Genomic DNA, 12,133 nt, shown 5'->3' with positions numbered 1-12,133 from the left:
CCAGGTACACTTCCCCTAATTTGAAGTTTAGGTTCAGCGTGGGCCCCGGCCCGGCACTGCTCCTCTAGATATATAAAAAAAAACTAAAATAAAAATAAATAAAAATGAAAAAAGATTTGAGAATGCCTCCTCCACTTGCAAATCCGGTCCTTACGAATATAACATTTCGTCTACGCTTGACAAACAGCCTTCTTAACAGTCGTAGGGTGCCAAGGTTTTAGGGGTTTAGGGGTCGTGGAGAACTGGGGAGGGGGAGGGGGGTTATTGAGGGGGAGAGGGGATAGGGGAAGGGAGGGAGGGAGTGGATGTTGCGCAGATAACGACAGTTTGTGCATACCCTCATGCCTACGTTTCGTTCACTTTTGGAGTTACACGTTTAGCTCTCTCTCTCTCTCTCTCTCTCTCTCTCTCTCTCTCTCTCTCTCATTTTGGCCTCTCACGTTTCCTTTGAATTTAATTTTTGTCCCTCATTCTTGGTTTACTGCTATTTCTCTCCTCTCTCTCTCTCTCTCTCTCTCTCTCTCTCTCATTTGGATTTCATTTGTTTATTTTAGGTTTAAATTTCGTCTCTACAAACCTCTCTCTCTCTCTCTCTCTCTCTCTCTCTCTCTCTCTCTCTCTCTCTCCCCTTTGCCTTATTATAATTCATTAAGGTTTAATTTGCCAGTCATTATTTCCTAATCACGTTTTCGTCCTTTTTTTTCTCATTTTTCCGTTTTAATTTAGATTTATCATACGCCCGTTATTCCCAAGTACTTCAATTTTCTTCATATTCATCGTTGTCCGTGTTTTTGTCTTTAAATTTTCCTCATTCGCTCGTGCTTACGTCGGACTCCTCACTTTTAGCATTCTACTTTATTTTCATTCTACTTTATTTTTCATATTTATTCTGCTTCCTCTCTTTCGTTTATTCCTTGGTTTTATCCCTCGGTTTTCTCCCATCTTTATTTCAAGTCTCTCATTCTTATCCGTTTGCTTTTTTGCTTTAATCTTTTCGGCCATTCTTGTTTTATTTACTTTTCCTGTATTTTCTTACGTGTTTCATTTCGTATTATTTTCTTTGTATATTTTTTTATCAGTGTTAACGTGGTCAGTATTTTTATTCTTTTTTTATTTTTAGCAGTACATTCTGGTCACTTGTGTGTGCTCTTGTGTGTATGTGTTTGTTTGTACGCTTTCAGAGCAAAAGACCAGTTTATTTGTTTACTTAGAGAATTTTCCCCTTATTCAACCGAAGCCTTAGTTTTTATGCAAGTCATATCTATTGCAAAGAGTTTATTAAATTTCCGAAGATATTAATTAATTTACTACGGCTTAATTTGTTTATTTCCATCGTTATTTGATAACTGTTCCCTTCTCTTGGCTTTCTTTTCGTCATTTTCGCTTACTCGGGGAGTAAGCCTACAAACTACTTTGTTGTTGCTGTTGATGTTCTTTTTGGAGGGTGGGAAAGGTCGATGGAAGAGCCTACAATGATCTGAAAAAGGTGTTTCGCGTAGAGCTAAAGATACAGGAACTTTAGGAGATCTTTATGATTTATTTATTAGAATGAAAATGTAAAAAATAAATAATACGCATGTTAAACAGTACAGAACAATTATTTGTAGTAAAATATAGCGTATCTATTTTAATTTTCGCTGGTAAAGCAGCGCTCTATTTGACCATAGATTTTAGCACGTTTTTATTTACGCTAAAAGTTAGGATTCTAATGTTTGCAACTTATGCATGAGGTGAAATTCTTGCATGCGACAAGTTAGCTGGAGGTCAGATCACGCTTGGTTTAATTCCATATTACTTCAATTTCAATTTTATCTTTTTTTAGAGTGCAGTCGTATTCTTAATAATGACAAGGAAACAATATTTTTTTATTGATTGCATAAAGAAAATATATTATGAAATAAAGTTTTTTAAATATCACGAATACATTTTACAATGAACATTACTTTTTACTATTTTTGCTACAAAACTTTTATCATTTCAGTTGGCTGCGTGCAAAAAAATATATATTACAACAGTATAGTTTTTTGAAAATGAAAATTTAAATCTTCGTTACTGACCGGGTGAAGGAAATATAGTACATTAGAGTAAAATATTAATTTTTGCAATGGCCTAGTGAAGTAAATATATTTCACAACGAAGAAGTAACTTGTCTTTATGCTTGGGAATATTTGTCAAGATCCGAACTGTAAGAAGTTCCCTCTTACTTTAAAAATTAGACGTAAATTGTCTTTGAAGTTCCTTCTCACTTTAAACAGTAGAAGTAAATTGTCTTTGAAGTTCCATCTCACTTTAAAAAGTAGAAGTAAATTGTCTTTGAAGTTCCATCTCACTTTAAAAAGTAGAAGTAAATTGTCTTTTTGAAGTTCCATATCACTTTAAAAAGTAGAAGTAAATTGTCTTTGAAGTTCCTTGTCACTTTGAAAAGTAGAAGTAAATTGTCTTTGAAGTTCCATTCTCACTTTAAAAAGTGAAGTAAAATTGTCTTTTTGAAAGTTACCATATCACTTTAAAAAGTAGAAGTAAATTGTCTTTGAAGTTCCTTGTCACTTTGAAAAGTAGAAGTAAATTGTCTTTGAAGTTCCTTCTCACTTTAAAAAGTAGAAGTAAATTGTCTTTGAAGTTCCATATCACTTTAAAAAGTAGAAGTAAATTGTCTTTGAAGTTCCTTCTCACTTTAAAAAGTAGAAGTAAATTGTCTTTGAAGTTCCATCTCACTTCAAAAAGTAGAAGTAAATTGTCTTTGAAGTTCCATATCACTTTAAAAAGTAGAAGTAAATTGTCTTTGAAGTTCCATATCACTTTAAATAGTAGAAGTAAATTGTCTTCGAAGTTCCATATCACTTTAAAAAGTAGAAGTAAATTGTCTTTGAAGTTCCTTCTCACTTTAAAAAGTAGAAGTAAATTGTCTTTGTGCTTGGGAATACTTGTCAATATCCGAGATTGTGAGAAGAAGTTCCTTCTCACTTTAAAAAGTAAGACGATTTAATGTTGGCGAAACCGAGAACTATTTCAGCATCAAACAGAGAGAATTATATGTATCTGGAACCGTGAAAGCGTCGCCATGTATCAAAGCCCAGCGAGATTCGCGTCTCCTAAACAAGAGACATTTGAAATGAAACATGAAACATGATGTATCATGAAGTCCTAGAATTATATGTATCAAAATGCGAGATTTGGCTTCCTCCTTAGTGAGAAATGCTGACTGGGGGGTAGGGGGACCCACGTATCATGTATCAGAGACAGAGATGTAGTACCCACGTATGGGAATGTGAGATGGGTCTTTCTCCTACAATTCGTGGATGTTTAATGAGAAACGAAATGTATCACGTATCAGAGTGGGAAAGGAACATCTTACACTGATAAGTATCAAAAGAATGTATCACGTTTCACAGCCTTCTGAGAAGTACCCACGTATATCGTAATGCGAGATCGATCTGCCTCTTGCATTGACTGATGTATAATGGAGGGGGTAAAGAAGTAATGTCAAAAGAGGGAATATCTGTTGATGTTATTAGATAATATCTAATAGATATTATCGCGGGAGCTGGAATGCCTTAGATGTGTGTGGAATCAACGTAGTTGCATTTATAGCGAATTTTTTGTATGTCTAAAAATCATTTTTGGTTCATTACAAATAGTCAAAATATGTTAGCCATAATCCCAGGGTTTTTCTCATCATCAACCATCACTGTTTATACTATCATCATCATTTTCATTATAATAATCAGAATTGTAACAAATAAAATCATATTAGTAAAATAATCATATTAGTGCAATGGGGAATTCTAATGATGGTGATAGAGATGAGTTTGAAAGTAAAAACCAAAATTGGAATGGAAGAATTCTGAAGAAATATTCATGAGACAGGATGAATAGAAGTCAAGAGAGAGAGAGAGAGAGAGAGAGAGAGAGAGAGAGAGAGAGAGAGCAGCTGTACAAAAGACACATCCTTCACCAGGCTAATTCTTGTTAATTTGTTTTCAAAGAAAACACGCACACACACACACACACACACACACACACACACACACATATATATATAATATATATATATATATATATATATATATATATATATATATATATATATATATTGTGACGAAGTGGCCTAGAGTATCTGGGTCTGGATGGACACCATTAATACTTGGTGCACGAAGTAGCCAAAGATCTGTGTCTGGACACCATTAATATTTGTTAACCCAAATTGCCAAGTATCTGGTTATTTCACTAACGATTTGTACTTGTTAGCACAAGAGACCCTTTTATTCCTGGGCCTGGGACACCCTTTGTACTTAGGGCACAGTTTGTTCAAGTACCTGGTTATTACTTACCTCACTACAGCCAGACACCTGACTCTTCATCACAAATACTAAACGACTGAATACTCTAAAGGTAATAGTGATCCCTTATAGAACTGAAGAGTCAAGAAAACAATCAGTCTAAGTTCATTAAAATGGATATGAGGTAATCTTAATTAAAGGGCATCACTCCTTCTACAATTTCAAATCTAAGTATTTCCCTGATTCTGATTTATTTGTGGGAAACGGCACAATTATCACTCTATATTTCTACCTAAACGAAAATAAAATATAATACTGGTGGGGAACCAAAAAAAAATAAAATGCTCATATAAATTTTAAATATAAAAATTTATTTCTAAATTCAAAATTTATCAGTGAAATTCACAATTTCAAGGAAATTTTTATCACTTGAAAACAAAAGTTTAATTAATTCTTGAATTAATTATTAAGCAAAATTAAATCAAAGTTTATCAAGAAAATAAATTAAATTAAATTACAAAGCAATAATCAAATTTGAAATTAAATTTAATTAAATACAAATTAATTCACAAGTGTAAGATTCAAAATTTACACAATCAAAATAATTCAAACTAATTAAACAAAATAAAGAAAATGCAAAAACACATAATGCATAATATGAGGACAATTAAAGCATTGACAGCACAAATGTTAAGCATATAAAATGAACATGTCAAATGTACAAGGCAAAAGAAAATCATAAAATTAATAATTATTTCAAACACTGTAAAATAAATCCTTGAAGTGCACTTCAAAACATTTGTGAAATACCTGTATACGCAGCAACAACTTCTCACTAAAAAAAATAGGCCTGTTACACACATGTACACTTTCGTGGGCGCCTTCACAAAACTAATAAAAATAACACTATGTTCAGATTCCACAAACAACACATACATTAAAACAGTTACTGAGTGACCAGCTCAAATATAAAATTAATGTGGGTTACATTTATGTTAATGAAACAGCCTCACAAACGAGTAAGCGTGAGAGAGAAAGCTTTGAGAGAGAGAGAGAGAGAGAGATACTATCCCTCATGCCAGCGGCTAGGTCTCGGAATCGAATGAATCGTTCTCTATCCCCACAAGCGTACGGACATACGGGCGATTAGCCTCGAGTTCAAGATGAAAACATATTACGTCATCTCTCTATGTCAAACATGAATAACATCATTGTAGGGAAGGTTCTCGAAGGACTCGATGCTGCCTGGGAGGTCCCTACACATATTTGCGTGGATCAAGAAATCAGCTGGCTCAGGCCTTCTCGAGATGTGTAGGAATGAACAAAGTCCCTTGTTTAGTTACAGGCCAGATCGGAACTATAAAAAAATGAGCTTAGGTAAGGTATTCTCAAGATGTGAAAAACAACCCTCTTTAGAGGCCAACATATAAGCGCTTACTCTTTCTCTCTGTCTTACGTATGTTTCAAAATGAAAAGTTGCCTTATTTAATATGTGTTATCTTTATATGCGGGAATCTGAACACCAAAAACATACATTTCATAACATGATACACAGGTTCTGAGGTGAATTAATCATATTACCAAAATTATAATTGCATTACAAAACTTACATTATAAGAATATATATATATATATATATATATATATATATATATATATATATATATATATGTGTGTGTGTGTGTGTGTGTGTGTGTGTGTATGTGTGTGTGTGTGTGTGTTGTAGTTCAGTTGCAATATACCTTAAATACTATAGTAGATTCACATCAGCCATGCATTTGATGTCTAGGCCAGTCCCCTACGACGCTTCTGATTGGCTGGTGATAAGCCAATGACAGGGCTGGAAGCTCTCAGTCTCCCTCGAGAGTTCATTTAGGCAGGATGTATATTCCACCTCTCCTGAGGGATACTTTTGAAAGACGTATCCCTGAGGAGAGGTGGAACATAGTACATCCTGCCTATGTGCACTCTCTCGAGAGACTGAGAGTTTCCAGCCCTGTGACTGGCTTATCAACAGCCAATCAGGAGCGTCGTAAGGGACTGGCCTAGACATCAAATGCACAGTTGATGTGAATCTACTATAGTAGTTCCATAGTTATGATTTCTTCCTAACTTATCACCTCGTAATAGATGCCCCATCTACACGTAATTGGCGAACTTATTATCACTCTTTTGAATATATAATATCAATGAGATCCGACAGAATTTTCCTCTTACATAGTACGAAGACTTTTTCACTTTTTTTTTTACGCTGACAAGACAATTCGCCAAGTGAGAAAGAAAGAAAAAAGAAAGCGGGTGACTACAAGACATGCGTCCGAGCGAGGTTGTCGGATTAAGCTTAGGCCTACTTGTGGGGGATTGGGGAGGGGGGGGGAGGATTTGAAATATTTGTCGGACTTGTGTAAAGAGTGCGTTTGAAGAGAGAGAGAGAGAGAGAGAGAGAGAGAGAGAGAGGGAAGGGGGAGGGGGGCTGGCGGATAGAGGGGTCTCTTAAAAGTATAGCCTTAAAATCTCTCTCTCTCTCTCTCTCTCTCTCATACAGTTTGGTTTCTTGCGTTTCTTTTATGTTTTAATGTTCGTCTTTACATCCTTGCCAGCCTTTCTCTCTCTCTCTCTCTCTCTCTCTCTTTGCAAGTGCCGTGAATTTGAAGAGATGGTCTCTCTCTCGGAAGTAGTAGCCATAGAACCTACCAACCGCCACCCCCCTCTCTCTCTCTCTCTCTCTCTCTCTCTCTCTGTATATATGTACGTACAAATCCCGTGAATTTGAAGAGGTGTGGGTCTCTCCCAAAGTAGTAGCTATAGAATTCCTCTCTCTCTCTCTCTCTCTCTCTCCCAGTGTCCAAATGTCGTGAAGATTGTCGTAGCCTATCGTGGGGCCTTGCTGAGATATGTTTGACATTCCAAACATCCTTTAATGACCACAGGGTCACATAGTCCCGGAGGGAGTTTGCAAGAGACGTAGTGAGCTATTACTAGTCCTTTACTTAAGTCTTTCTTTATTTATTTTATTTATTTTTATTTTTTTCAGTTTAGGCGTGAATAACTAGTGTTTTTTTTTTTTTTTTTTTTTTTTTTTTTTCATTTTGTCTTTATTACGAGCAAAGTGAAGTCCTTACTGGAAACGGGCTCATTTCTGGCGGCCCGGACAGGCCCAGCCCAGGCCGATCCGACCTGGCCGATCCGACTCAGCCCAGCCTAGCCAGCCAGCCCGACCCAATCCAGCCAGCCCAGCCCGACCCGATCCAGCCAGCCCAGCCCACCCGACCCGACCCAGTCAGACCCGACCCAGTCCGACCCGACCCAGTCCAGCCAGCCTAGCCCAGCATGGCCTGACCCGGTCCAGCCCAGCCCAACCCAACCCAGCCTGGCCCGCCAAACCCGACCCGCCAAACCCGGACCCAACCAGGCCCAGGCCGGCCCAACCCAGCCTGGCCCAACCCGGCTCATCCCAGCCAAGCCCGACCCAACCCAGCCCGACCCAGCCCAACCCGACCCAGCCCGGCCCAGCCTAACCCGACCCAACCAACCAAGCCCAGCCCAGCCCAGCCCCAACGCCATTCAAATGCTAAAATCTACTAAAAAAGTATTGAAGATTTAAGAACAAAAATTCTTTCAGCAGATAAAACCTTACGTCTTTAAATTTCATTCCGTATCAAATTTATTTGATATCATAAATTCACATTTAAATGATGTTTTAAATATTTATTTATTTTTAATTTTTTGCTTCAAAGATTTTATGAACAGTAATTTCTACTTGGGCTGACAGATAGACAGAAACACGTAAGCATATACACCTGAATTTTTTCAAAGGCTTCAGCGATCTGGTTTGCTGGATATTCGGCTCGGTTATACAACCATACCTGGTCTATAATGCGTCTAATAGCATGTTTAAACCATAATTGGTATCATCATAACTAGCTAAACCATACTTGTGTGTATAAGATATTAAGGTTTATGTATATTAATAAATTGGAATTCAATTTATCTAGAACTGAAGAGATACAAGACATCCCATTGTGGGAACTTAATTACATACAAGATATGTGACACTTGGAATAAATTGCCTCCATCAATTGTAAACAGCAACAGTGTAGAAGAGTTTAAAAGAAAGCTAGCCAACATCATTAGGACACTGTGAATGCAGAGTAAAACCTGCTCCTACAGATAAGTGAACACACGATGTCTCCTCGGATGGACTAATAAGTCTTTGAGACTTCCTAATCCTTGTAACTCCTTGTAACTCCTAAATATGGTTCGATAAATAGGGCTAATTACTTCCTATCTCAGTATCCCTCGGGAGGGGTGGAACATACATCCTGCTTATGTGAACTCTCTCCAGAGTCTGAGAGTTTCCAGCCCTGTGAATCTACTATAGTATTTTCATTTATAGTTGTACCATGAATAGCAATAGATTCTTTAGACTTTCTTTTTTTAAGAATTGAAATTTCTTAATTTCTTCCGTTTTTTAAATGATTGTCCTTTTTTTAATTACCATTTCTTGATTTTTTTCCCCATTTTTATTTGTTTTTAGCAAGTCGTCGAAAGGTGTGGATTATTTTTAGTCTTTTGATGAAAAGTTAACATTGCTCAAAAAATAATTATGAACATATTGTATTTGGCAAATGGTTCCTAATTGATAGTTTCTTGGCTTTCTCATTATTTTAGTTTGTATTATACACACACACACACCACACACACACACACACACACACACACACACACACATATATATATATATATATATATATATATATATATATAATATATATATATATATATATATGCTTGCTTCATTTCAGACATCCTCCAGAAAAAATAATAGGTGACGTTTATCCCTTATTTAGGCAGTGAGTCCTCTCCCAAGGAGTCCACAACTCATTATTGATGGCTCGTCTGCCATTGACAACATTGTGCATAATATATATATATATATATATATATATATATATATATATATATATATATATATTTGTCACAAATATCCAAAGGTGAAATATAAAAGACACGGTGTAGGTCCTGACCGGTTTCGACTTTATTTCCAAGCCATTAATCAATGGCTTGGAAATAAAATCGAAACCGGTCTATGTACCTGTAAATAATACGTACTCATCTCCTCTCTTGTCACCTTTTTGCCTGAAGTATTCAAGCTTTATTCTTCATCGCAATGCCTTCCAAGTTTAACTCTCTCTCTCTCTCTCTCTCTCTCTCTCTCTCTCTCTCTCCAGCGACTGTTTCTCACCAGCAGACTACTATTACTACTTATCTCGGGGAAGTTCCTCAGATTTCCTCTTATCTCTCCGGCGCTTATCTCAATTCCTCCTCCTCATCCTCCCTCCCCCTGGTCTTTGTTTACTCTCCCCTTCTTTACGACCAGTCTCTCTCTCTCTATCTCTCTCTCTCTCTCTCTCTCTCTCTCTCTCTCTCTCTAACCCTTTCTCAGCCGCAAGACCACATTTCCTATTCTCGCTTCTGAGATATTCTTGTATTCTCTCTTGCTTTACCTCCTCTTAGTGTTTCTGTGTTTATTTAGTTCTTGCTTATTCTCTGTTCGTGTGGCTTTTTCTGTTTTTTTTTTGTGTGGATTTTTTTTCTTTTCTTTTTTGTATAGGTTCCCAGGTTCTTTCTCAGTTTTCCTTATCCCTTATTTTTTTTAGTGTCTCTTATTCCTCAATTTTTCTTCTTTCATTTTTTTAATTATATTTTCTCACTTCGTTTTTTCGGAATTCTCTTTCCTAATATTTTTCAATAATTTACTTTTTTTTATTCATGTCCTCATTCTGTAATCTCTCTCTCTCTCTCTCTCTCTCTCTCTCTCTCTCTCCTCTCTTCCCAGTTTTTACAGCTAACGTTCTTCTCATTTCCCAGTTTTCTCATCTCTTATTCCTCATTTCTCACTTTTCCTCATCGTAATTTGCATGTCACGTTTCATTTCCTTTTCATTTTCCAGATATTTTGTAACCTCACTCAGTCTTTCCCAATATCTCATTCCACTCATTTCCTTCTCATTTCCCATTTTTGTTCTCTCACTCAGCATTTTTCAGTGTTTCATTTCCTCATTTGCTTATTATTTCATGTCATTGACCATTTCCGAATGTTTCAACTCACTCATTTCCGGATGTTTCATGTCATTCATTTCCCGATGTTGCATTTCATTCATTTCCCACTTATTTATCTCATTTCCCAATGAACTTATCTCTTACATATCCGGATGTTTCGTTTCATTCATTTCCCAATGTTTTATCTCATTTCCCAATTTTCTGATCCCAGTTCTGTCATCTCACTCGGCATTTCCCAATGTCTCATTCCACTGATTTACTAGTTTCATTTCCTTCGCATTTCCCAATTTATTTTTTTTTCATCTCCCCATTTCCCAAAGTTTCATTTCAGTCATTTCCCAACATTCTTTCTTTCTCCTCATTTCCCAACCTCATTTCCCAATATTCCCATTAACGCAGAACTCTATCATAACAAACCCGCTTATTGATGAGAGGGGCCCCTTCCAAGACACCCTTCCCTCCCTCCTGGCTCTTATTGAGGGGCCCTTCCAGGACACCATCCCCCCAAACCCCTACGCAAGCCACCCTCCATCTCCCTCCTCACCTCCCTCCCTCCCTCCCTCCCTCCCTCCTGCTGCTGCGCCGCGGAAATGCGAGTACCAGCAGTCGTTTCGGGGCAGTAAAGGGCTAACCCACTGGTTCTTTAGTATCCGGTTACCCCCGTCGCGCCTAGTATCGTGTTACCTTGGGCGTCGGGTTACTCGCTTCGCTCTCTCTCTCTCTCTCTCTTCTTCTTCTTCTTCTTCTCTTCTTCTTCCACGGCCCTGAGCCCCCCAAGAGAGCCACCCCCAACCCCCTTACCCCTCTCATAGGAGGACGTCGACCGCCAGTCAGTCTGTCTGTCTGTCTGTCTGTCTCAGTCTCCTGATGGAGGAACTGACCTAACTTCTTCTTCTTCTTCTTCTTCTTCTTCTTTTTCTGTTTGTCTTCTTTTTCAGAGTTTCGCCTTCTCTTTTCTGTCATTTGTTATTCGTTTTTCTTCCTCTGTCTTCTGTTTTTCTCCTTCTTCTTCTTCTTCTTCTTATTCTTCTCTCTTGTCTGTCTGGTGTTGTTATGGTTTGATGTTCTCTCTCTCTCTCTCTCTCTCTCTCTCTCTCTCTCTCTCTCTCTCTCTCCTTGTCTTGCTGTTTACTATGTCGCCGTCTTTGTCTCTTACCTTATTCTTATTTTTCTCTTCTATGCATGGGTTGGATATATATACACACACACATATATATATAGAAATATATATATATATATATATATATATATATATATATATATATATATATATATAATGTGTCAATGAACATATGCTTAAGGGTTGTTTGTACAATGTGTCCGTGAGCGTATATAAAGGACATTATTATTATTATTATTATTATTATTATTATTATTATTATTATTATTATTATTATTATCATTACAAGTTTGTACATACGTTCAAGTCCTTGAGAAGATGCACGGTTATGTAAATGCAGACAAGCTGGTAAGATATATATATATATATATATATATATATATATATATATATATATATATATATATCTAAAAGCATAAACGATATCATTATTCTGTAACTTAATGACATTCAGTACAGTACCTCCTTGGTACGTTTTTTTTTTTTTCCCCGTTACAGAGATATGTTATTGTATATCTTTGTATCTCAGTATTGTCCGTTGGCTGATGCTGTGGCAGGCTACATAAAGACAGTCAGATATCCAATGGCGATTTCCGTATGTTCATTGGTCTGTTTTTATTTATTTATTTATTTATTATTTTTTTTTTTGTCAGTGCATCTCTGTGTAAGAA

General features: G+C 36.8%; 1 protein-coding gene across 6 annotated transcripts in view; it reads left to right on the top strand.

The window, feature by feature from the left end:
* Window positions 1-12,133, top strand: part of LOC135208053 (sine oculis-binding protein homolog) — a 284,683-nt gene that overhangs the window by 229,801 nt on the left and 42,749 nt on the right. The window lies entirely within an intron of this gene.

The sequence above is a fragment of the Macrobrachium nipponense genome, chromosome 11, assembly GCF_015104395.2.
Source record: "Macrobrachium nipponense isolate FS-2020 chromosome 11, ASM1510439v2, whole genome shotgun sequence".
Taxonomy (NCBI): Eukaryota; Metazoa; Arthropoda; class Malacostraca; order Decapoda; family Palaemonidae; genus Macrobrachium; species Macrobrachium nipponense.
This window is presented reverse-complemented; position numbering and strand designations above follow the sequence as displayed.